This window comes from Amblyomma americanum, chromosome 1, assembly GCF_052857255.1.
Source record: "Amblyomma americanum isolate KBUSLIRL-KWMA chromosome 1, ASM5285725v1, whole genome shotgun sequence".
NCBI lineage: Eukaryota > Metazoa > Arthropoda > Arachnida > Ixodida > Ixodidae > Amblyomma > Amblyomma americanum.
In genome coordinates this window covers 500,223,377-500,248,505 of record NC_135497.1, presented here as the reverse complement: position 1 = coordinate 500,248,505, position 25,129 = coordinate 500,223,377, and the positions used below count along the sequence as shown (strand labels likewise).

At 47.7% G+C, this 25,129-nt stretch overlaps 1 protein-coding gene across 4 annotated transcripts in view; it reads left to right on the top strand.

The window, feature by feature from the left end:
- Positions 1–25,129, top strand: part of LOC144116125 (uncharacterized) — a 203,171-nt gene that overhangs the window by 37,328 nt on the left and 140,714 nt on the right. The window contains exon 9 of one of the 4 annotated variants that reach the window (XM_077650813.1): positions 4,066–4,283. The exons of the other annotated variants lie outside the window; for them this stretch is intronic. The gene's annotated coding sequence lies outside the window, so the exon portion shown is untranslated. Of the gene's footprint in view, positions 1–4,065; positions 4,284–25,129 lie in introns of those variants that run through there. 4 annotated transcript variants of the gene reach the window in all.

The following is a 25,129-nucleotide window of genomic DNA, read 5'->3' as shown; positions in this document are numbered from 1 at the left end:
TGATCTTTCACGCCCTGAAAACCCTGCATCCGATCACAAAAAATTTGATCTCGACGAGCAGTTGGAAACCTAGATGACTTTTGGTAATTCTTCGAAATCGGCCCGCGCCAAACCATCCACCGCTCAGCCTCGGCAAGGAGGTTCACACCCTCATCCTAGCAGCACATCCGCGAGCAATCGTCAGTGAGAAATGTGCGCGGAGAACTCTGAGAGCAGGCCACAGTACGTAGTTTCCAATTTCCTCCAAAGTGTTGACAACGCCGCCGCCTCCTATAAACGTCAGAGAAAGGGAGGGGGAGGGAGGGGGTTAGCCTCGAAGCATTAATGAGTTATAGCATATCGTTACCGTGTTTACGTTACCGTTTACCGTGTTACCGGACGCCGGACTTTCCGGTTAGCGCGGCGCACGCCATAAGACGTTTTAGCGTACCGTCTCTCCCGTAACGATTTACCGCAAGGCTATAACGACTGACGATGATGACACACATCGAGCGCCTGCGCTTTCGCCGCAAGCGGTGCACTAGTAACACGAGAGCAGGTTTCTGTAGCGCGGATAATACCCGAGCATTGTTTCATTAGTAGCCGCAATGCCGTGGATGGAACGAAACGGATGAGGCGAAGCAGAAAAAGGCGCGAACGGAATTCAAACTGCCAGCGTGTCGACGATCGGCGCGCGAGGCGGCGGTCGTTCTGCGCATGCTCCGAAGCGGCACGCGGCGTCTGTGCGCATTGAAGTATTCGGTCGTTCCAGCGACGGTGGCGGCGCCACGCGGCCTCTTCCTGAAGCGGCGAGCCGGTGATCGCTCTGCGCGGCGCGTGCAATCGCAGTAGTTTGCAGCGTGAGATACGCGTCAAAAATGAGCATATTCTGTTATTCTACGATGTTCGAACATTCCTAACAGCAAATATGTTGTTTCTACCAACACGTAAAGAGTTCAAAAAGCAGTGATTAAATGCATTCTGCAGGTTGGTAACGACTTTCAGCCCAATGACCCGTCTCAGCGGCGTACTCTGTTGACGCCACGACACCTTGTCGTAATGCATACCCATTCGGTGCTTTGTTCATGCAACCACCGTTGCGTATTACAGCTGCATAAAAGCAGTCCAGTGCTTATGCACTGAGCTGGTATGAAGTATATTGGTTGTTTTAATGCGGACGTTTGCAGAAAACAAAGATTTTTTATCAAGCTTCAGTCCATTCTGGTCTAGATTAAACACGGCTTTCTGGCCAAAACGTGATGGCTAAATAGCGATATGAATGGCAAGAACTTCACAATTATACCGTCATTTCTCGGATATGATGCTCAATGCGAACATCTAACGCTTCTTGGAAACTGTCCTCTGCTCACTCAATCACACCGTTTTCCCCCGCAAGTCGAAAACACATTTTTAGCGCTAATTTCAACTGTATTACTCGAATGACCCCTTGGTTGCCGCTTCAATCACAGTTACATTGCCTTTTCTATTGCCGCATATATGTGACCAGCGTACGCTGCAGATGGACTGTAGTAGAACACAATTAAGTCTGCAGTAAAGCTCTACCCACATTACGGAGCACCGAACAGAATTTCTTCGTGAGAAAATGTAGACAACTGGTAAAACATTTCAGTTTACCTAAACAAGCAGCCAAACACGAGTCGAAATTGTAGGCTGAAGGATTTTAATCTTTCTGGCTTGTTTGATGCAGCCCACCATTAAAAGTTGATTCTGATCTCTTCCGTAATTGGTAAGTGCAGTTATATTACGCCGCGGACCGTGGCCAGTGTTACCAAATGCTGATTTCCTTTTCAATTAGGACCTAAGAAGATCAGCGCGCAATCGTGCACATACCGTAATTATGCGGGTAAGGGCAGCGCTCGTGTAGGCACGAAATATAGCGTCAGACTGTTTGGGTCGTTAAAGTAGTTTCCGCATTCGGGTGAGTGCCAAAAGAACAAGAAAATGAACGCGCAAAAAATTACAGTTCAAAGTGTGTGTCGCACATTACTATGCTGAGTTGGAAAGTTTCGGAATTTTGGCGGCACTTGCGAACTAGCGATTCCATGCTCATATCGATAAAAATTTAATTCGCGCCTGTAATGCAGCCAAATTTAAGCATAGGAACTTATTAATAACCGACAACCATGTACTGCTGCTTATTTCAGACTCTAAAAATCGCACCAAGGGTGCCACAATGTCAAGAAGCCGCTTTGCTTCAATAGGGACGCACGCTATAACATCGGCGCCATTACCGCCGTGTCCGCCATGTCGTGCTGCCGCCGCGCCACCTATAGGAGCTGGAATGACCGAATAGAGGGGGTGGCTCTTCGGCCGGCGCAGCAAAACCAGCGTAGCGCGACCGAATGCGAGCGACGCGCGCCCGCGCGCTGAACACTTCGGACTGCAAATGCGCCTTAAATAGAGATATGCTCGAAGTCTACGTCAGCGCGGTCACAGTGCGCAGAAGCCGCCGAACCCGTCGGCCGTCAAGCGCAGTTGGAGTATAGAGGGTCTCGCTTTGTCCGAGGTGACGTCGCCTTGCCGCGCGCGCGTTACGTCGGAGTATAAACGCGCCTTAAGCGTTGGCCCGTAAACAAACCTGGCGGCGCCTTGCACGGCCGCTTCGGACCAAACACTTCACCGCCGCAACTTTCTTCGGCGCCACTTCTCGCTATACATGAAGGCATTCGTTTTTAATTTGCAAACTCTCACTCATACGTTGAGGTTTGAGTAACAACTAGGCCATGTTTTTGAGATTTTCCGATTTTTGAGCAATTAAGCCTGACTATATGTCGTGTACATAGCCAAATAACAACGACTACACTGCAGCTCTTCAGTTTCGTGCCCGATTTAACATTTTTCTATATTTTCATGATTTTTTTCTTCGAAAAAAAAAAAGTCTGGTACTTCTCTTGGCATATTCATCAGTAATTGCAGAAAATAAACAGTTCATCCGGCCCGGAGATAGCGCGCTTTAACTTACTGCCACTAGATGGCGCCACAATGTCAACATTCAAGCACACAAAAAAGATACGATGCGGCACAGCAAACAGATGTCGTAGTTGTGCTTTTTTTTACAGCGCTCGCAACACAATGTGCGCTGTGTATGCAAGCTTACTGAGGTCTACGTAGTGAAAATGCCTACTCGCCATGGTAGGAAAACGTGTCTAGCTTCACGGGCACATTTGAAAAGCCGCTGAGTCAGATGTTAGCCGAAGTGTAGTCGGTGCGTCATTATATGCAGAGAAAAGGATTATTAAAGCGTGGCATTTCACTTCATAGAAATGATTGCAATGCATCCGTATTTTTTTATCATTAAAAGCTTGGCATCTGCAATCATCATCACTCGTTTTAGCCTTACGGTAACTTGTTACGGGAGGGACGGTACGCTAAAACGTCTTCCGGCGTGCGCCGCGCTAACCGGAAAATCCGGCGTCCGGTAACACGGTAAACGGTAACGTAAACGCGGTAACGATATGCTATAACTCTCTACTTGCTCTAACTCTCTATAAACTGGTATCTCCATCTCTAGTCGTTCTGCCAAGGTAGCTGGGATGACATTGGAGCCCTTTCTCAAGCACGCATCTATGAGGCCGCACTACACTGCCATTCGCTTTCAGAAGATGATTGCGGAGTTAGTTTCAGTCTTGACGTCGCAAGTCTCATTGCAGTGTCGCGAAATAATTTCGTAAAGATTTTCTTAAATATAAGGGTGTCTTTCGCTGCCGAGGAAACAAAATAGCGGAAAACAACCAAATGGTGTTTTTTAACCCGAATAAAATTTCTGTAAAGTTTATCTCAGTCTACTTTCAAGCGATGAATAAGCGAACACACGCACAAGTATCTGCTCTGATATTTTATCGACTTGTTGGATCTCGAACAACATGCGAAAAATAACGAACACTTCGAAACGTTCACTTTACGAACTTCTTTGTGTGGAATGCTATTAGGATTGGTCATTGAACCAATTCGGCACCCTGCCGGCCTTGACCCGTTGCTTCCAACTGCTGTTTTTTCAAGTTGTATACTCCGGAAGCCTCTGCCTGAATTTGCTGCCACAATGAAATATTTGTTTTTTTTTTCCAGTGGACCCTCTGTGCATGACGAAGCATGCTCGATCTCCAAGGAAAGCGATAAAATAATATCTTTGGCACCTTTACCTGCAGTGCTTTTACAGCTACTATTGCATTGGTAACGCAGCTTTCCAGCAAAGCAAGAAGTCGCCCCACCCATTATTAGAAAAGTTTATTTTCGCCTTCGGAGCAAACAAATTTCCGCTCGCCTAGCTGACTGCACTGCAAACAGAACGAGAAAACGGCGTCCACTTTTGCCCCCCCCCCCCCCTCTCGGTATCCAGTAGAGCGAATAGAAAACTTTTGAGTATCGCATTCCTTCCCGCTACCACATACTTCACCCCCCCCCCCCCCCCCCGGCCGGGCTTTGAACGAATATGTCCAGCGGGGCCCAGTGTTGCCACAGCAATGAGCACAGAAATTTTCAGAGAACAGCACAGATAGGTTCCTTCCCTAACCTGTGCGCTCTTAAGGGGCCGCCATGCACCTTCCAGATTCAGATGTAACTTCCGGAGTATGACAACGACATCATCATCATCCGCTGGTATGTGTGCTGAGCCGCAGGCGCTCAAGACAGAGCAGTCTCCCGAAGGCACCTGCGCGCGAACGAGGACAAGCGAGATGTTAGGAAGAAAAATAAAAGGCACGGCTAAATCAACCCGTGAGTTTGAATGCTGGCCATCCGTGCATCCGCCCAACAGTGTCACCGCGGCGCTCAGCAATTGACAGGAGTCGCATGAAAGTTCAGCATATTAGGCGTGCACAGGGAAGGCGAAAGCCACCTTCGCCGTTGTGCAAGCACTGTGAAACTTCTTCATACCAGGTAAGCTGCCGCTTGAAAGAGTGGCGCCGAGCGCAGGCCGGCCACTAACGAACATTAGTGCAGGCATTGCGTTCGCACTGTATCGTGCCCCTCTCGCACTCAACTTTTCAAGCAGGGGCTGCAGACGCCCCGCTGGGGAGCGGAACTAATGGCGACCGGTTTGCACCCTTCGGCCTTTGTCGGGTGCGGGCTGCTGACAGACAGTCCTAACATGGGTAGCTGACAGATTCCGAGAATAGACGTCGCTTGATATTTGTTGTTTGGTTTTCCTCTTTCGTATTCCTGTAAGAAAAAAAAGCTTTGAGCATCAACACAGTTCTTTTTCGCTCTTTGTGAATTTTAACAGCAGTCATGTGACACTTGTAGATACTTTGGTGTAAATTCTTTCGCAGCGCGCACGTGTGGTGCCTATTTCTATCAGCGTTCTTTATCATCGACTAACCCATTTACAAAATGTATGCTGACGCGTCGAGTAGAAAGCAGCGAAGGTGACGTCACGCAATCGCTCTGCGGCTGAAAGATTCCGTGCTGATGTGAGCATTTATGGGCTCCGTGCGCTGGTATGGTGGCGCCAGCAGCGACCACATCGCCAGCGCCGCCTCGTGGCACTCGCCGCGTTAACCGGACGCTCAGTCACGGCCGGTCTCTCGAAGGGAGAGCGCGCGCGCCCCCCTCGAGACTGGCCGTGGTGGCCCTGCGCCGCATAGCAGACGCGCACTGACCGCGATGCCATTCTAAGTCAACGCCTTCTTCTCTGCGGATTTCAACGCATTGAAAGCCTTGACGCCACCACTGCTGCATTTCGTTTCAATTGCTTTCAGGTTGAGCTGATCACCGATTCCGAGCAACCATGATTGTGTTGCAGTCCCGTCGGCACTGCAATATCTGGCAGCGCAGTTGAGCTTATTGAGATTAATTAAGTACCTTTACAGTTTGAGAAACAAGGCTCTGACCCAAATAATGAAATCAGCTATGTAATTTACATCCACTGTGACATCGACTATGTGAATGGTCGGCTAGAAATGCGAAAAACGCACACTTACTACACATATATATATCAGATGATAGTGCTCTACATCCTGCAGGATCGACACTTCATTACTTTGTGTATTCCTCTCAGAGAAGCATAGCTCTAAGCATACGAAAAGACGATGCGTTTCTTGCTAAGTGTCTTCCACAGGACATTCATTTCAGGAATTTCATGAAGACACCAATTACATGAATTATTTTGGTCGTATTTCTCTTTTGGTAAATACTTAACTATAGAAAGGCCGCCGCGGTGGCTCAGTGGTTATGGTGCTCAGCTGCTAACCCAAATGACTCGTGTTCGATGCTGGTTGCGGCGGTCGCATTTCCGTGAAGGCAAAATTCTAGAGGCCCGCGTACTGCGCGATGTCAGTGCACGTTAAAGAACTCCAAGTGGTTGTAATTATCTGGAACCTCCTACTATGGCGCCCCTTATAGTCTTCGTTGCATTGAGACGATAAACCTAATTAAAATAAAAAGATTAATTCCCAAAATTAAGGGTATAGTGATGTGAAATCCAAGAAATATATATAGAGAGAAAGTTGAACCACTCTCTATTTTTCTTTTTATTCGTCTAGAACAGGATTTGAGACCTCATAAATGCAGCAAATAAAGATACAAAATTTTAAACCACTGAAAGAAATGAAATGATGCAAATAAATACACAAAAGCTTAGGTGAAACAATGTGAAAAACGACAGAAGCACTCTCAGAAGTACGACATCGCTCCCACTGCATACACACACGCACAAAAAAAACTAGAAACAAAATTGACACGCTGAACCACAGATGAGCATAACAAACGAAGACTTAAACTTCAGATGGTAGCTCCAAGAACTTCACCGTAGACCATTTCCTGTGACTGACTGAACGCATTTCCTTCGATCTACATAAAGACATAAAGCAGCTCCTACCAATGATGTCACGTTCTAAACACCCCAGTCAATGTAAACCCTTTCCCAGTTCACTCTCATGAATTTAATTCCACAGTGCACTCATTTCCAGCATACCCTCTGTGCATGAGCGAGCATTCACGATGTCCAAGAAAAGCGTTTAAATATATTCGGTACTTTGACTGCAGTGTTTTTATAGCTGTTATGACATTGAGTAAACACAGCATTAGGTAGAGCACCCATAATTATCCAAGTTTGTTTTCGCCTTCGGACGAAACACCTAACCGCTCGCCTCGCTCACTGCAAACTGAACCAGAGAGCTGCGTTGGCTGCGTCCGCCTTTCGCCACCGCTGTTAACCAGGTGGCACCACTCGCGCGCGCCAAACTGCAGCGCACGAAATTTTAACTTTAAACGTATCGAAGTCCACTCGGCTCCTTCATCAGCGGTGACTGATACCCCTGTCACACGGGCACTTGTAAAGCCTTAGAAATTAAGGTCATTTGCCCCAAAGGCGCGTGACGCGCATCTACACGGCAAAGCGTCGAGACCTTTGCGATAAAGTTCCGTAGCAATAAAGGCGGCCGTCAGCGGCCTTAAAGTTGCTTAAAGGAGCAACCCAGACGGCAGCGCCAGCTAGCGACCTCAAAGAATAAAAAATTGACGCAATTTTTAGTTTTGAAACCGTAAACAATATCTAATTCGTCTTATTCAATGGTTAATTTTGCGTTACAGTGCACTTAACCGTAGAGGAGGCTATGACTAAAGACATCCACACTGCTAAGAAAGGACTTGAACGCTTTTCAGCAGCCGCATCGACACACGTGCTTGCGCATCTCGCTTTGCTGTTTTTTCTTCGTTTGCTCTTTGTTGTGTGCGTGTTTTGAGTTTGCTTGTGTGCACAAAGTCACAAGCAACAAAGCACGCTTCTCGAACACAACGAGGAGCCGAACGGAAAAGTGCGCCTAGCGTGGTCGGACCGAGAACGATGAAAAAAAAAAAAACTTTGTTTCAAAATATCCGTTTCTCACCGTCAGAACGCTCGTTTATTATCGTGTTAGCTACTTTTTCCAACATAAACGAATGCACTCTTAGCTGAAGTCCTACCGTCTGCTTTAATTTAATAATGTTACTAGCGCCGCTTCACACACAGCGGTGACTTTTGGCATTCACGGAGGCCGCGTTCTAGCTCCTTTGGATTTGCCGTGTAGCAGCGTCGCTGCTCCTTTTCGGTTTTCCTCCTTTAGTGCAATAAGACAACTTTACGGCAAAGGCCGTGAAGAAGTCCCGTGTGACAGGGGTATGAGAGAAGTAGCTAGCGTCTTTAAAGTATGGAGGAGAGGGGGGGGGGGGGGTGAAAAGAACAGCTGTGTCGGGAATGGCGCGGGGGGAGGGAGAGGGGGTTTAGGCTGTTAGTCACGCTGTCGCACTGCAGGTAGAGAGAAGTCCCTGGGCATATACTGGGGGCAGGTTCCTTTTGCACGGTTGATATTTTTGGGGGTGGTTTGGAGAAGGAGCCTCTTCTGGTAATTTGTTTCGGTTCTGAGAATGCGGGTTTCTTCAAAGTTGATTCTATGGTCGGAGTCCTCGCAATGTTCGGCCACTGGATTGCGCTCTCTTGCGAATTTACCGACGTCGTTTTTATGTTGCCGAATTCTTTCCTTGAAATTTTTGGTTTCGCCGATGTAGCTTGCGTCGCAGTCGGCGCATGGAATTTTGTAGACAATGCCTTGGGCTCTTTCTCTCGGCGGCCGGTCTTTGCGAACAGGTAGGCAAAGCGCAACAGTGTTTGTGGGCTTGTGCGCAACCTGGAGACCCTGGAGTGAGCATCTACGAATGTGATTAGAACTCAAACGAAAGCTACACTTTATCTTCTGATGCCATATTAGCCGGATTGTACACTGCTTCTTCAGTAGAAAAAGTTGTTGAGATAGCTAACCTGTGGACTTCAGTATGACGCAGATCGCGCACAACTTTTACCCTCTTTTTATTTTTGTCTGCCCTTCTCATATTTTAGTTCCATGAAACAGCTGGTCCCATCGAACAAAGAGGAGTGGAAGAAAGTGACCACTGCTATCAGATTCGGGGAAACCCTTTGTCTCGAAGGCCATCGAAGGTTTCATCTCAATGCCTCAGTTTTTCTGGATGACAGTTGCGGCTGTGTCACACCCGGGCTCAATCTGTTGAAGCCGAAGCAATGCCCTCGGAACGCTGGAGAAGCGAAGATATGACCTGTTTCCTTGACCCAATGCAGCGATTTGATATGCGGAGTGTCTTGCTGCGATGTATGACCATGCTCAGCATTCGTTGACAAAGATTTTTTAAACTGATGAACTTTAAGATACTGGTGTATAAATATTGAAGATAATGGCCCATTCTTCCCATATGTCGCAAAATCCTTCTTTTAGATTCTTTTCATCCATCGCATCGTGCAGTTAAGATTGCCATAGAAAACCAGTGGGGAAAGCTTTTGAGGACAGCAAAAACGATAATAGTAAAAGAATGCAAGCCTACCGAAGGGAGATGTGCAGATATCTTGATTGTTGTAGTGAAAGCTTACAATATATGAAAAAATTGCGCTCATAAACGTTAAATGCTTTTCCCCATAATTGTTCGGTATGTTTTGTCCTGGATAAAGCACCTGCGTAGTCCCAGCACATGGTTTCGCAAACAGCGTGTCATAGCAGTGCTAAGTTTGTGCCCCCTGGGCCTTAAGCTGTACTGTGTATTTGAGTAGAGCTAAGTAGCTGGGCCTGAGCATATAAACACATCTTCTTGCGAAGTTAGCTTCATAAGTTATATGCTGATTAAGCACAAAGAGTCAATAATATAGTTCCTCAGTCTTTAACCTAGACTTACAGGTAGAACGCAGGTGGTAGACTAAGCAATGATTTCAGAAATCGTAAATGACAGGGCTTTTACAGTATTTGAGTTCCAAAAAGCAAGGACCATGCTCTGGATGAGCACTCATTTTTTTCACAAGCTTTGTTCTTTGCTCAGAATGGGCACAAAGGTCTCGGAGCCTGCACACAAGAGTCCTATTCAACTTAGCCAGGTCATTGACCCCTAAAAATTTGTTCTATTAATCGATCAAATAACCATCAATTCTTCGACACTCACTACCATTCGTCATGTTATCAATGAGGACAAACTCGATCGAGGTTCCCTGGAATCGCACTGCTTCGAGCAGAAAAAAAAAGCAAGCTTCAAGCTCTTTGTACATATACCAGTGCATTGTGCACGCGCTCTTTTACCCGTAAGCAAAACCAAACGTGTACAAGTATTGGTTCCACCGATGGCACAGCGTGTACATCCATACGCATGCCGCAGCCCGCATACACAAAGCATTGGTGTATGTAACCAAGAGATTCAAACAGCTGTACGTGCATACATATATTCAAGAAATCAACAATGCGCGAAGGGTAAATGCCGTGGGCAAAAGCACGCATATGAACGCCAAACTTGACAAATAACGAAATGGTAGCACACGCACACACATGACCAATTGGTTGGCTCTCTTGTTTTTCTTACAAGCCAGAGGAGTCGTCTTTTGGCTTATCTTGGAAATCGCAAAATATTGCAGTCATTTCGCGAGTGTTTCGTGCACTAGGGCGCACAACACGCAATCATTTTGCCCAAAATGCGCCGCGCGCGCGTCATTCCCAACACGCAGCAGAGAAACGTTGTGGCCGCAATGAACGCCGCCGCTTAGGAAAGAACAGCCTGCGCTAGGCCGAGCACATCGAGGGACTCTTGTTGAGGCGGTTCAAGTGCAGCTTGCAATTGGCTGTTTCCAAAAGGAATGGTCGAGTGCAGACTTATTTGGCTGGTAGCAGTGGTGTCGTCGCTGAAGTACAGCCAGCTGCGAGCCATCGACATCAACGGATGCCAAAATCCCGATCCACGTGAAATATTTTCATTCAGCAACTCGCAATGAAGGGTTGTCATGAGCCAATCGTACGCAATCGTCGTTTTACTGAAAAAAAAAAGTCGCAACATCTCTACACGCAGATGATACACTAATATCCGCTGAATTGCTGTCCATGGGTCTCGACTTGAACGTTTGTTTGAAATTCTGACGACACGAACCGTTAAGAAATAACTGTCATAATTTCACTACGACTGCGGTCATTTCTTCTCCAACCAACACATGGGCAGGGCCATATTGCTGCACTTGAAAAGCGTTTTCTTTTTGGCGAAATGCCACGCGAAATCTCCGGAAGATTTTCAGATTTCTGAGAGAAGCCGGAATGCAAAGCAGACAAGAACTCATGCTGCACTATGCTGGCAATTTCGCATAGCAATTAGGGATGGAAGTGCCGCAGGCGCGCGCTGCAATTGCAAAACTAATGCGAAAGTGCTACACTCCTTGGACTTGTGCAGCAAGGGCAGTCAAAGCGAAGAGACTTCATCCCATACCAGCCCGCTTCTTATCGCTTTATGGCCGGTTCACACGACGGTCCGTTCGCCCGCGGCCCGCGCATCACGTGTTCATGCGCCACTAAACACTGGCCTGCCATCCGATGACGACAAGCGGATGCGACAGACCAAAAGAGCAGACAACGCGCTGGGTGTACCACTGTTGCCAGATTATTTTAAAGCGTTTGGCAACGCTGGTCAAACTGGTTTTTCCTCCGGCCCATGTCTGCGAATGAATGGTGCAGGTGTAGCCCTGTGTCCAATTCCTCAATGGCCTGGGCTGTCATGCTAGCCGAGTCGATCACTTCGTCATGGTAGCGAATGCAGTGCAGCTTGTCAAGACAGCGCGCCAGCTCAACGCCACTCAGCGAAATGCGGCAGCCAGAGCTGGCCCGTGGATCTTTGCTGGCCGCCACTAATTCCCGCGATAGGAAAAGCACTTGAACTTCCTTGGTTGTCTAGTCCGCGGGCCGACAGCACGCCTCTTGATTTGGTGACGCACGAACACGTGATGCGCGGGCCGCGAGCGAACAGTCTGTCGTGTGAATCGGCCTTTAGGGTGGTGTATGCGAGTACCACGTGTGCCTTGGAAGAGGAGGTGAAACGACGTGGTCTAGCATTCTCCTCAGGCACGCATAGCACATGCGAAACAGGTTACCAGAAAAAAGTACTCCACTAATGAGTGCGGTTTTAGCTCCCGAATATATAATACCGGATTTACCGGAATGAATCCATAAAATGAATAAATCTTAATTCGGCGGTGTGCCTATTACAACTAATCAAATTTGCGTGACAAATTCAGGTGATGTGTTTAATACGCGAATGCGATACGAACTACACTAGTAAAGACACCGCACGATGCATTTAACTAAGTCAACAGAGTGGCACGCTTTCGGGCACAATATCGACATAAAGAACCCGTCCGAACATCCACTTAAGCTATGAAAATGTCCCTTATTGTCTATTCAGCCGCAATATTGTAAAAAGCAGCAATAATTGTGAATTGGAATGAAAGGCAGGATAATATGAATGGCATAATGCTGGAATGCAATACTGAAACAACGTGCAAGGAACTACTAGAATAATAGGAGTAATGAAAAGCAGAATAACAAACGTTGTTCTTTATTCAAACACAATAAAAATGTTACGAAAAGAAGTTCTGAATTTCCAGCTACAGTTTATGCAGAACAATGATGTAACAGAGTGACCAGTACCTGCATGCAAAAGAGTGGCATGAGCAGTCATGACCTCTCTTGTCGACGCCAAGTATGATGACCGCCAAGACGGGGGTATCTGTTCACTCATACCACAATGGTTGCCATTTTGGCGCCGCTGCAGATCTGCGAATGACTACAGGGCGTTTCCAGTCGGGCTTATCCTCCAATTTTCCGGAGCACATAGCTGACGCTGGGCGTTGAAGACAACAGTGGCGAACTTGAAGTCGCAGTGTTCAAGAGGAGTTCGGTCAGGCTGTAGATTCCCACGAGCTCAGGATCCACCTTTGCACTGCGCGCAATCACGCCAGCTAGTGGGGCTTCAGACGGACGCGACATTTCCCCTGGAGTCGCATTCGCAGCTGCCCCGTGCTGCGACGGCGGAACTAGGGCGTCATCGCCGACGACGTCACTTCCTGCCTCCGGCAGGTACTCGGAAAACCAAAAAGCGAGCTTTCTTCCATTGCTTCTGTAGCGGTTCCAGGCGAAGTTGCAGATGAGGATGCCGTCCCGCGATTGGCAGCGCGTGCACGACGTGGGTTCGTGGAGACAATGCCTCGGGTAGTGGCTCTCGAGGTGCCGAAGCTCGCTGCTCTGTGTGCAGCCGTTCTCGAGGTTGGGGCAGTAGACGCGTAGAGTCCCCAGATCCTTGGCGTTGAAGTCTAGTCTCTGGACATCGGCTGTGGTGTACACTGTATTGTCTTTGGGGCAGATGGCCGTTGCTGTTGCGGCGGAGTCGACTACCTGAGTGTCAAACGTCACACAGTTTCTGCACATCACATGGCCGCACGGGATCATCCATAGGAACGGCGGTACCTCAAAGCACAGGAAGCACACCCGATGCTCAGGCAGCGGATCCACGAACACGATGGGGCGGTAATCGATGAAGGAGTCGTAGCCCCACACGATGGGCTTGCGTCCGGGACGCTGAACTAAAAAGGCCGCCTCGTCGATGTGACTGTGCACACCGACGCTGCTTGCATATTCTGAAAGTTTGTCCGCAGACTCCTCCGAGTTGCTGGAAGTGTCGTCAAACCTGTCCATGTCTGCTTGAATAAGGCACACGAGTGAATTCGACACTCGCGCAGTCTTAGCGATGGTCCCGAACTGATTGCTCTGGGCTGGGGGAGGAGACAGCGGCTGATGAAGAAGGAAAGAGGAAACGCACAGCCTTGTGATTGGTGCTGTGATCGTCACGACTACTGGGACGGGCCCTAAGGAGGAGTACCCGAAAGAGGAGGTAAAAAGAATGCAGCTAATAATCAGGGCGACCGTGCGTCCCTCCCAGTGTAGAGTGGGGCTCTCGGGAGAAAGGAACTTGAGGGGGCAAGAGACCCAACTCGGTATTCCGGGAAGACGAACAAAGATATACTCGCGGACAGAAGGGGGGGGGGGGGTGTTGTGGCTATGGAGCCAAGGCTAAGCAGGAAAGGAGCTAAGGACATAGCTTTGTTGCATTATCACGGGGAGTGACTTATCTCAGCCTTAGTGAGCCTGCACCATCTCCCCCTTCATCCCCCTGCACCCCTGGAGACAACAAATGACCTGTAGAGGGGGGGGGTCACTGTTGGTGGACAAAAGCGCGCCTCCTTCACTTTCCTAACTAGTTGGCTGCATAGCCACGAAAAGCTGTCTGCGAGTGTAGTGTCCTACCAGCCGGGGTGTGTGTGTGTGTGCGGGGGGGGGGGGGGGCGGGGTAGCTTTGCATTAAGCCCATCCTCCTCTGCAAATTTCATTCTCTCCTTCCTGGCAATTATTAGTGGCTTTTCTTTTCATAATAAAGTAAAAATGGAAGTAAAAGATGTTCCTACCAGCCGAATCTGCCATTGAGGCCGGAAGCACCTGAGCCGCGCATAGTAGCAGAAAATATTCATTAACAGAAAGGAGCTATAAAGAACAAAAAATGCAAATTGTGGGTGGTGTCCTTGTTTCAGGATCCAAATTTCCACCACAGTCGCTCTTGCATGGGATAACAGGTCACTCCTGGTCGCCAAATCGGAGCTGAAAGAAAGAAGGGAGCGATAGAAAGAAAGCAGCTTCTTTAACCGTGCTTTCTGCGTTCTGATCAGGCCCTTCGTCTAAGAGTAGCCCGCTCCAGCACAGGGCCCTTGAAGTAAAGTCTAGCTGGCAAAGGTTGCAATGCGTGCTAGTTGGTGGAAGCGCTTAGATTTAAGAGCACTGATAAAGTAGAATGACTGGTGTTATTTTTTTTTCCCAATTGCGAATGTTGCCTGTGCGTTTTTAATTCCTTCGTGGCGTTGCGCATTCTCAACGCTGGCGCATTTCTTTACTGAAAAAAAGCTAGAACGTGTGCTCCTGCAATTATCAATGCCGAATTTCGCAACTGAGTGATCAATGTATCCGTAGTGCGATTTGTTTCCAGACAAGGAGAGCGCTGTGAACCCGAGAAAGGGCTTTTCAGGCTGGTTAGATTTTACTTTAGAGAATACATCCCCTAGACAAGGCATCAGCCACACACAGCCTTTCAAGCCCACAATCGCCATCGCTTTACCCTCCCCACCTCCTCAATTCCTTTCCGCTGAGATGGCATATTTCTTTATCACTGTTTTGTAGGTCAGCCAGGTAGTCCTTTTTAGCACCCATCCTGCCTACACAATATTTTCAAGTTCGCGCTCCCACCCTTCCCCCATCACTCCCCCCTCCCCCCATCCGGGCTTCCTCCTCCTGGGAGTGAAACTGATGAATGCCTTGACCAGATGAAGACAAGCGAATTTGTCAAAACGCTGGCTCTTTCTGCTCTTGTTCACTTCGTGTGGTAAACAAACCTATTTATCGGCCCTCTTTCTACTATGGAAACAAAGAGGGACGTTCTTTTTGAAAGTATTGGCCTCAAATACATCGTTTTCTTGGACAAACTACCCACCAGTTTCAACCGCCCGCTGCTGTTACACTAGCCGAGCGGAGTTTACATGAATGCGACACCAGCGGATCGCATTCATGTAAGCGGTGATGATGCGCTAGGAAAGCGCGTCGCATCAAAGCTCCAGACGGGGGCAGATCGAGAATGGCAAGTCGACCTCAGCGGTGAATGTAAGCGTGTTTGGAGGTGTCCCTCCTCCCCTCTGTCGTGACTCCTGCCGGGCTTGATGTGGTACGTGTAAACAGTAGCGCATCGGCTCCGCGAGATAGGCTAGGAATGCGATACGGTACCGTTGAATTCATGTAAACGCGGCTTAATGAAGAAAAGAGAGCAAGAAGAACAAAAAAAGCTGTCAAGGCGGAAAGCTGGGCTAGTTGGTGCTTCATCATGAATTAAAAGACTAGCGCATATAACAAAGACACAGACAAAGAAGTAGACAGGACGAGCGCTCGTCCTGTCTACTTCTTTGTCTGTGTCGTTGTTATATGCGCTAGTCTTTTAATTAAAAAAAAAGCTGCATCGACAGCTAACCAAACATAGCGTACTTGCTGAAAGACGTTTCTTTTGCCATTTCGATTTTCAGGGAGCGTACAGCCCAAAAATAAGCAAAACGCCAAACCTTCTAAAAAGAAACCAGAAAAATATTTTAGTAGCCTAATTTATTTCACAATAGTCCCATCTGGGAAGAGTTTCTGTTTACACGAACTCGATAGGAGCGAATCCACTCTCGCGGCGCGCCCTCCTAGGCACCACAACGCGACTAGGAAACCGGCTCCCGCTTCTATTCTCCACCGCAGAAAATGCTTTCCGCGAAGGCGAAAGAGGGTTCAATGTAACTTGCAGAGGGGCCTGAGAGTCAGCTCAGCCCTCGGAACAGAAGTTCAGCGGTCCAGTTACTCGAGTGCAGTGGTCTCCGCTACGACACCCTGCGGCGTTTACATGAACTCATCTGGACACAACCCTCCTTGCAGGGTTCATGTCAACGCTGCTCTGCATGGTTAGCTCAGTTGGCAACAAGACTGCCGCTTACAGGTGCTGGTCTCGACTTCTAATCCTGGAACGGGAGGAATTTTTCTTCAACTGCTAAAAATTGCTGGTGGTTTAGCTCTGGTTAACCCTGGTCGAAAGCAAAAAGCGGCATCTCCCTGGTTACGTTTGTGGTCGAGCGACTGGCGGTTTTCATGGATAGCCATACTGACACACACAGAGTAGTAGGCATTCTTCTTTATTTGTTAAACATCTTGCTTTCTTCGAAACAGCAATAAAGGCGCTCACACAAGACAGTTTATATTTAATACAGCTTGGGTGATATTTACAACTTTATTGTTGCTTGTTACATGCAGAGACATGAAACCAATTGCGCTTCGAAACGTCGCGCAAACACTGCAGATCATTTCAAAGTCAAATAGAAAAAGTAATTGGTTCTGGGGGGGATTGTGCAATGTGAGACAGGCGCCATTTCTTTTTTAAAATCTCAGAAGCGAGGCCGATAGAACGTAACATAGAGATAATATGGATTCCAGCGCACGAGTCTGTTGCAGGAAATGGCGCAGCACACAAGCTTGCCTGAGCTCTGTAGCCCTCTCGCATAGACATGAAAGACAGCTTGAATTCATAGCACGAGATCACGGAATATTATAAGCTGAGCAGGAGGGTCTGTCTGCCGCCCGACCATTCCCTCGGAAACGAAGGGGCAATTGCATGGAGAGGATTACAAGGGGGAAATCATATAAGCCCCTTCTGGGCATGCATAGCAATCTCGAAGAAGAGAAAGACCAATATAGCATAACGTGTGGGGAGAGAGGCACTCTCGACCACGTGGTATGGGAATGTGCTGGCAGCCCGGGCGCCGAGCGAAACATGGAAGATAGAGAAGAGAGTTCTCTATGTCACTTGTCATTGTCCGCACCCTTTGCAAAATCTGGCATGCTAACAGCCCATTTCTATTTGTGTGTTAGGAAGACAGCAGTCTTTAATTTAGTTAGTTCTCTTAAAATCTTCCTCCAAGATCAAGTGCTTGCTTGGACGTTTCCTGTGACAGCAAGTTTATTTGTATTTTTTCGTTTTCCCGCAGCTTATCTTTCTGATTCTGTGAGCACTTTCATTTGCTTCATTTGGTTTACATAGCTTTCCACTTTATTGACGAAAACGTACGTCCGCCATGTTTTCTAAAAGCACCTCTGGATTGAATGCGAAAGTACTGCTCTATTTACAGCGCACTTATTCCATTTATGCTCAGCAGGCAAGTAGCTATGCGCATGCAAACTTTAACTGGTGGGTTAGTTCAACAACCTCTTCTGTCATTGTTGCGAATCTTGTGTCCTGTTTTCCAGTTACTGAAATAAAACCTAATAAAATTTGCATTGTCTCTATTTATGCGAGCTAAACTCGATCATCATAAAAATGTCATAAATAACTGCTCGCTAACTCTGGAGCTCAAGAACAGCTCCCACACAAGGAGCTAAAGCTGCATCTATAAATATACCGTTAAGACAATAAGATAGTATATGGGACTGTTTAAGCAACAAAACTTTGAAATTCAACTCGACACGCAAGGCGAAGGCGAAGGAGACAACGATCACTGACTATATATTACTACATAGTCTGTATACTGTGATCTTCCCTTCTTTCTTCGTCTGTCTCGTGCCCTGAACATCGAGGTGTTCGATGGTCTATTTTTCCCACCAGAAATCATTCTGCTTTGGCATCCCGTTTTTGTTTTTATTATATCGTCCTTGTTCAGTTGTCCACCCATTTCAAAGAGGGCCCTTATTTGGAGCGTATGGGCTTCTCTGCTCGTTACGTGGCGACTCTAGACCTTATTTTGCTAAGAGGCGAACCTCACAGAGCGAAAGTAAGACGTTACTGGACACCACATCCGTGGCGACCCACGGGGCAGGTGCTCCTCTTGTCAACAAACAATAAGCGGTAATGATGGTAGTAGGCGCAATGCTGAGCGTCTCTTTTTCGAAAGTCCGTGGTGCGCTTGGTCGAAGAAAGGCTATTTTCCGAACACGTGTGCTGCAGCTAACTCATCAGCCATAGTTAACAGCATTTTCATCGAAAACGGTGGCGAAGGTGCTATGCGCATGCGTGGGCCGTTACTGGAAATAAACCTTTATTACAGTACACTTTCTTAGCTTCAGTAGTTTTTGTCACGATCTTGTGCACGTAACAGCCTATTTACGGATGTAATGATAGCACGATTTTGTCAAGAATATATAGTACGGATATTGGAGGTAAACTTATTACACAGGGAAAAGAACTGCAATCATTAAGATTTTTTTATTTCAATTAAGAATGTAGGTCATGCCCCTACAACGGGAGTAAATATGGAAATGATTCGAGCTTTCGCAGGCAAACACGCATAACGGTGCTTTCAATTCCCTCCCAGGATTGGGTACGCATTCGACTGCTTTACGGGCTGAAAGTAAGTGCAAATATTCGCTTCAGGAATAAAATGGACCTTTATTGCTTGTTTTATGGGACAATGGTCATGAATCTACAATTTTAATCGCATAACCAATAAACACGGGAATGCACGTTACTTATATCACGTATTATCTCGTAAAGAATAGTTCGTTGTTATGCACCAATAACGTACCGAGAGATTTGTAAGTTTACGCGTAAAACTTACAATGAAAACAATGCAATGGCGCACTTTTGAAAATGAAAGGAATGGCGGAAGGGCGCTAAAAGTGCTCTCAGTGATTGAACACTGAAGGCGAGTGAGCCTCGGACGTTTCTGCGTTGGAAGTCTCGGGCGAGTAGTCGAAGCAAACGAAGACAGGCGTACTTCCGAGAGCGCAGAAGACGTCAACGGTCGAAGGAGCCCCGGCCGATCAACGTTGTTGCTTCCCCACAAACAGGTCCTCCAATGGGAGGTCGCCTTTGGTAGAGACTTCGTTGGGACTTGCAGGACCCACGGACAGCGTGCCTACGGTAGCGCCTTCACGAGTCCCGGAGACCTCAGGGAGCTCTTTTGATGTCTGGGGCCAGTTGATTCAGGTGTTCCACGGGCTCAGTCTGCACCTCTTCACCACGCTCAGTGACCTCGGCGAGCAGGGCCTGCGTAGCACACAAGTGTTCCTCTTCAGTCTGACTCGCAGGTGATTCGGACAGGGACTGCTGGACAGGGGGGCTTTGGCGGTCGATGCTTCTTGCTTCCTCTTGGCGTCTTTTGCAGCTGTAGATGTGCAGGACGAAGTCACCAGGCGGGATGTCCTCTCGTCGGCAGCGGAAGCACATCTTCGGGTGGTGAGGACAGTTCTTCAAGTAGTGCTCCTCAAGGTGCCGAAGCTCACTGCTGTGCGTGCAGCCGTAATCGATGTTAGGGCAGTAGACGCGCAGAGTGCCCAGGTCCTTGGCGTTGAAGTCAAGTCTCGTGACGCCATGCATGCTGAACTTGGCATCGCCTTCGGGCGAGGTGCCTTCCCGTCTTTCCCTGCACTGGGCGGGGGCCTCTGATGACAGCGTCCAGGCAGCTGGCGCATATGGCATTGCCGCACGGAGCAAGATACTGGACCGGCAGCACGTCGTGGCACAAGCAACACACCCGCGCTTTGGGCAGTGGATCAACGAAAGTGAGCCGGCGGCAGTCGACGAAGGAGCCGTATCCCCGCACGGTGTACCGATGTCCGAAATCTTGGGCCTGCAATACCTGCGCAGGGGAAAGGCATGAATGTGGGCATCAGCGATACTTGGAGCAGTGCCGCCTTCCGAGCGTGCGGACCAAATGATTCTAGTTGATCTCGTTCAGCATAATAATAAAAGAAAAAAAAGAGCTAACCTTTTCACAGATAAAGGTATTTGGTTTGGTTGGTTTTATCGTGTTTAGCAACCCAAAGCGACGCAGGCTATGAAGGACGTCGCAGTGGAGGGCTCCGGTAATTTCGACCACCTGGTGTTCTTTGACATGCACTGATAATTCACCGTACGTGGGCCTCCAGCTTTTCGCCTCCATCGAAATGTGCCTCCCGCGGCCAGCATCGACTGCGCGTCATACGGGTCGGCAGCCCAGAGCCATAACCACGGATCCACCGCGGCGGGTTACAGATAACTATGCGTCTTACGAGTATTAAGCGCAGTAAAACATGCATAGCCTACCGACAGCAGTTCTCAGCTGCCACTTGAATACTTGCATTGCGTGCAAACATATTTTTGAACCGCTCTTGCCTTTAAAAAAGATGAAGGAACTCAAATTGGCGCACGGCTCGTGAAACCACAGATAGCTTTCGCTAACGATATTAAATGCAGAGGACCAGGCAACAAGTAGCCGAACTTTACCATCAGATTACGCCAGTAGCAAGCGCACCGCTACATCTTCCGTCACGTGGAACACGACATGATCCAGATTTCAAGACCGTTTCGGTATCTTCCTCAAAAGGAAATTTAAGTCCCGGCGGTCGACTGTTGCGCTCGACCACGTGGCATAGGCCGCGGGTTTGCGCCTTCGGCAAAACAGCCACAGTCCCACTTTGTATCGTATTAACCCGAATGCAGCGCGACAGCGACGGCCGAGTGCGCAGGCACGAAACAGGACAAAAAGAAGTGTGGCCCGATAGTAAGCTGATTAGCCAAAGAAAATTGCTTCCTTGTGGACAGCCATCACAGGAAGGTGATAACACGCCAGCCTTAACACAGTGCAGCAGTTGCTATCTGCTGTTATCGACGTAAGGGTTCAAGCGGTAACCGCATGAGGCGGTACTCCTTCGCGATACGTCGCGGGATGACGCCGCCGTCGCCCATCGCTGCCGCTGGCGCAAACCGCTCGAAGCGACCGGACTCGGCGTCGGTTAGCGGAGCGTTTTCAGCGCTGCTCGATTGCGTTAATTAACGCGTAGAACAACGCTCTTAAGGCTTCGTACAAGATAAAACACAATAAAAACATTGAAAAATATATTTAGGTAATTTTATTTTTAGTCGACTACACAAAGTCACGTGACGCAGAATTGCGCGCCCGAGGGACGCTGCGATGAGGCGCCAGGCGACATTCCGGCACTCTTGTTTCCAGAAAAAAAAGCGCCCTCTCTGGTCGACTCCGGACGAATGACCGGGCAGAAGGGTCACCCTTCGCTTTTTTCTAAAAAATACCAATTCTGCACGTGCTTTGCACGCCCTCGAATTCTTACAAATGTGCTGCTTGCGGAGTCGCGTGCTTTTTCCCTCGTGCTTGAACGCTGACGAGCTTCCGAGGATTAGAAAAATGTACAGGTGCGATAGAAAGAATTGCCAGCAGAGCTGCGCAGTTGGAATTTATCTTCACAGCGCTTGTACTTGAGTGGTAACAAAAAGATACTAGAGTGGTACATTTTTGTATCATGAATATCTCTGGAGCATTTGTGTGGAAACCAACTATAAGCATGACGGAAATAAATTACAACAGCGGAGGGCGTAGCCGCCGTTCGTATTTCTTTATATCGCGGCACTGTACTCTGAGATGTAGGTTCAACGAAATACTGAAACTTTTTTCCCAGTGCAAATTTGAAAAAAAAAGAGAACTGGTAGTGAATCAGATCCACTCCGTGGAGCAGATTATTGATGAAAACGCCGTTACCGTAACGGCGAAATTTGTATCGCAAGTAAATTACAAGATCATTTAAGTAGTGGAATTCGAAGTAAAATATCGTTTTCTTTTTGGCACGGTCATTTTCGGAAAATACTTAATTTTGCTGGGTGGCTGAGCAGTTCGGTGCATGGAACTCTGTTGGCCAAATAGTTGGAATTTCGCTACGTTCTTCGCTGCATATTAATGAAGATAATGTTTACATGAACATAAAATGAAGTGCCCATAAGGCGATGCGCGACGCTGAAAAGAAAAACAAAAACACGCACGAAATGCGCCTACCAGCTGTTCGCTTATGGCTAACGAAAAGGATGCTCCAGTTTGGTTAATCACTACGATTAAGATAAACAGTTGATATATTTATTTTAATGCCTATCACAGCGCACGCGCATCCCCAAAACAATGTATGTGCAGCACCATCGCTCATATGCAAATATACTCACTCGTGTGCAAGCAAACATTTTGACTACTGTTATTTTTAGAAATTTTTTACATGTCACACGTCACACGTCGGAACAATGAGGCGATTATTGACCTTGTCTCACGCGCGTCTGCATAACGCAGCTGTTGATGTCAGTCTCCAAATTAATTTTTTATATTACCTGACTGGTGGAGGGCTTTACTGACAAAAAAAAAAGATGAAAAGGAGTTTCGTTAACTCGTATCAACATTTCCAACAAAAGCATTTTTGATCAGGAATGAGTGTATGAACGCATTTTTTCGCAAACTGGAAGATTAGACTACAATAATTTCTCATCTACAGGCTTGCATGTTTTTTTTTCTATTTACGGTTTTGGTATCGTCAACTGATCGATGCGAGTGAATGAGAACCTTTCAAAGAATTTGCTGCACATTGAACGGATGGACCATTACTTTCAATATTTCCACTATAGTACCTTACAATTTACCAATATTAATTTTTCCCCAAATAATGTAAGGCACGTCTAGGAAATATCTAGGATTCCACTGACAGCTCTTGGTCATTTGTGTTAGAGAACTATTCTGGCTAGTGTTCCTGTTATTTTATGGCAGCCCTCGAGGGAAAATTAAGTTTCTCCACTCTTCCAATGTCGCGCAATTTCAGCCATGACTGACAACGAGCGGCAACCCCTCTTTTGTGCACTTGCGAGCAGGACGACACGTGCTCACAATGAGAGAAAGAGTGCCAGCGGTGCGAAAAGCACGCGTACCAGTCGAGAACTCACTCAATGCGCTCCTCTGGAGACGTGCCCGGACAGAAGTTCGGAAGTGACCGCCAGGGGGAGAGGCGCTACGCGTGCTTCGCCCGGTTTCTGTACCACTGAAATCACGTGACGACCATCATGCTCTGCAGCGCGAACGAACATCCGGCGGTGCTATGTCCTTCAGGAAACAGTCCTTGTACTCATAAACGCGAAGAAAAAACATCGTTTATCGCCAGTGACACGGCTCATAACTATATCGTTTAGATTTCTTCAGCCTTTCCAGAAACTGAACATAGAGAGGCGAGTACCTACTATGCTTACGCGAAGCAGTGCCACAATTCCCACAGTCGCAGGAAATAAAAATTGAGACACCCGCGATATCTCGAACGGAAAGTAAAGCTGTGCAGTTTCAGGCCGCTGTTTTCCGAAGCGCGTGTGTCTACACATGTGTGCGTCACATTGGCACGGCCTTGTAATCTAGCCTCACTTTGTTCACGTAGTCAGAAATCGGCTCGCTCACTTACGTACTAAAACAAACCCACTTGTTCATGCTCAATAATTTTTCCATAAGATCGGATCCAGACTTGTTGCGGCTCACACAAGTCTGTGTTTTATATCTCAACTGGCATGCATGTTCTCTGTCGGCATTGATTGACACGCGTTTTCTCCCTGCCACACTCTGCTGAATTCCTGTCTCTTCACGGTACTTTTTTTTATTTAATACCTCCGCTGCCCTGCCCTTGATTCAAGCTCAACCCTTCTAACGCGATAGTTGTAGAGTTGTCGCCGAGCAACCCCGCATATTCCAGGTGTCGCGAAATTCGCTGATTGGCCCGGAGTGGTCAAGTGAAATTGTGACGTCATCACAACCTGTTCATTGTGGCAGGTGGCAGTTGTATTAATGATTGGTCGAGAGAAATAATGCGACATTTCGATGTCATCACAACCCGTCCACCGGGTCAAGAGCAACAGAGAGAGAATCAGAAATCAGAAAAAAGGTATGATAAATACAAATCTCGGCGCTACACGTCCGAATATGGAGATGGAGCGACAATTTCAAAAAGAAACTGCCGCAAACAAACAGAGAAATTGATACACAAGCTGCGACGAATGTGAAATCATTGCAATCGCATTCCACACGGTAACTTTAGCGTCCCCATAGACTTCGTTAGCTTACATGTTTCTGCCCGATAGGCTGGTATCGGTGAGATTCAGATGTTTTTTTTTCTTGAGGAGTACTAATAAACTGCTTTCATACTAAGCTAAACAACGCGAAGCTTTCCTGAGCCCAACAGCATGCACAATCGAACGCGAGCCGAGTTCTCGGATGATGAACATCTCTTTATTCCTTTGGATAGCAAGAACAGTGTTTGCGAGCTTGTACGCCTTGGACTATTAACGGCTGAACGCCCCACTCCAGCCGTACTGAACATAGAGCTGTGCGCGTGTGTTTTTATTGGTGCATCATCAACTAATCGCGCGCGCAACCTGCACGTATTTATTATTGTGTAAATTGTTTTTGAATGTATTATCTCTCCTCCTATCATCTCTACCTTTACTCTCACCCCTTTCATTTCATTTCTCCATTCTGCCTCCTGTCCTTTATTCCCGCTGCCCAGCTCAGGTGCTTCAGTATCGATGGCAGATGCCCGGGCTAGCAAAAACCCATTCCTTCCTTTTTTATTATTTTAATAAACCACTTACTACTACTACTCCTTGTAGGCCCACCACAGCTGAAGGTTGCAGTGAAGTTGGCGGTGCTTTGCAATGTTTGCCGCGTCTAGGTTTGCGATAAAGGAATGCCCATTGAGTTTATTTTCTGCCCTCGCTCCGACAGCAGAGAAGGGGGCGAGTCACGGGATAAAGGCAGCCAGACAGCGGAGGATTCCGAGAATGCGGGAAAGGTCAAACACCCTCCAGGAACATATGTGAGGTCGCCTCCCATTGTGCACCTTCTGGCTGGGAGGCAGGGGCACTTGGCCGGTGACGAGCCATCATAATCCGCTTAGTGTCGCATGGCTTTTTTCACAAGTCTGCGGCGACGCTGCTCAAAGTGTAGGGTGTCTCTGGCACT